We start from the raw sequence: 2268 nt of genomic DNA on the forward strand, positions 1-2268 counted from the left end.
TATACAATCCTACATGAAACATGCTAAACAAGATCCTAATATGCAATGCAAACTACATGAATACTCTTTTTTTTTTATAAAGATTTTTGCAAAAGTTTTCAAATTTTTAGGGGTTTTCTATGCCTTAGATGCTATGCAAATACTAACATGATGATGTTAAAAATTTGAAATAAGAACACAAAACACAATATCAAATGCTACCTCAAACCCTCTCCCAAACTTAAATCACACAGTCCTCTGTGTGAAAGAAATTTGTAAGAGGATTCAAGACCAAACACAAAACACAATATCAAATGCAATGGTATTTACTAGGGAAGGTGATTATGGTACCTTAAGGATTGGAGAAGAAACTGTCCACATCCTCTTGCATGCTGTCAAAAGTGTAGTTGGGGTCTTGTTGATGACTTGGAGGTGGAGATTGGGGTAGTTCGACGATGGGAATCGACCGGGACTCGGTCGAGTACATGCTCGAGTGGGGGGGTGTCGAGCTGGACCGCGAGTCTCCTTTTCTTCTTCTAATTAAACTCCCTTGCTTCCCCGACCATGAAAACACCAAAACAAATATCAAAAGAACAAAATCCTAATCATTATATACAGGGATACCTTAGGGACTTCCTCCCTAGTGAGCTTGTTTAAAGTCACTAAGCTTGACTTTTGATGCCCTTTTAGGCTTGAGGAGCATCCTGGAGAAGCATTGTGCACTTCTCAGGTGTTTCCTTTTCTCCCAAATACTTCTTAACTCTCTGACCATTGACTGTGAACTCACTACCATCCTTGTTGAGAAGTGTGACAGCCCCATATGGTAGGATCTCCTTTATCTTAAAAGGGCCTCCCCATCTACTTTTCAACTTCCCAGGGAATAACTTGAGTCTTGAATTGTAAAGCAAAGCTTGGTCTCCAGCCTGTAAGTCTTTGATGAGAATCTTCTTATCATGGAAGGCTTTAGTTCTTTCCTTGTAGATTTTGGAGTTTTCATAAGCTTCCAATCTGATTTCCTCAAGCTCATGCAATTCAAGGCTTCTCTTAGCTTGTGCTGTTTCTAGATCCAAGTTCAAAAGTTTGATTGCCCATAGGGCTTTGTACTCAACTTCAACTGGGAGATGGCAAGACTTGCCATAGACCAGTTGGAATGGGGTTCTTCCTATAGGTGTCTTGAAAGCTGTTCTATAGGCCCAAAGTGTTTCATCAAGTTTACTAGACCAATCCTTTCTTGTTGCTCCTACTATTCTTGATAGAATGGCCTTGATTTGTTTGTTTGACACTTCAACTTGTCCACTTGTTTGGGGGTGGTAGGCTGTAGACACCTTGTGTTTAACTCCATACTTCCTTAGCATTCCTTCAAAGATCTTGTTGATGAAGTGTGTTCCTCCATCACTAATCACAGCTCTTGGAATTCCATACCTTGGGAAGATTATGGTCTTAAAAAGTTTAAGTACCACTTTGTGATCATTAGTAGGGCTGGCAATAGCCTCTACCCACTTGGAGACATAGTCCACTGCCACTAATATGTAGACATTCCCATTTGAAGGAGGATTAAAAGGTCCCATGAAATCAATTCCCCACACATCAAATATCTCAACTTCAAGAATTGGATTTTGGGGCATCTCATTCCTTCTTGTGATATTTCCCATTCTTTGGCAAGCATCACACTTTGTGATGAACTTGTGAGTGTCCTTGAATAATGTAGACCACCATAAACCAGCTTGTAGGACTTTCTGGGCTGTCTTGAAAGTTGCAAAATGGCCTCCATAAGTAGAACCATGACAATGCCCTAGCACTCCTTCAACTTCATTTTCTGCTATGCACCTCCTAAACAGCCCATTGGATCCCTTTTTGTATAAGTAAGGTTCATCCCAATAGTATCCATTGATGTCCTTGAGGAGCTTTTTCTTCTTATAAGGGTCCATATCTGCTGGGATTTCTTCACACACCTTGTAATTGACTATGTCAGCATACCAAGGTAGATCTTCACTTTCAAGTGCCATCCACTCCTCCATCTCATCCTGTTCGATCGAGTGCCCAAACATACTCGGCCGAGTGCTTGTTCGAGTAGGCGGTCGAGTTGGAGGCCGAGTTGTCCCAATTTGCATCAGTTTCTCCTCAGGCATTGAATCATCGATTGGAATCTCCTCCTCTATCCTCATTCTGGACAAATGATCAGCTACTCCATTCTCTATCCCTTTCTTATCAACTATTTCCATGTCAAACTCTTGGAGAAGCAAAATCCATCTCAACAACCTTGGTTTGGTGTCCTTCTTTTAGTAGATA

Source organism: Camelina sativa, unplaced genomic scaffold, assembly GCF_000633955.1.
Source record: "Camelina sativa cultivar DH55 unplaced genomic scaffold, Cs unpScaffold00667, whole genome shotgun sequence".
Classification (NCBI taxonomy): domain Eukaryota; kingdom Viridiplantae; phylum Streptophyta; class Magnoliopsida; order Brassicales; family Brassicaceae; genus Camelina; species Camelina sativa.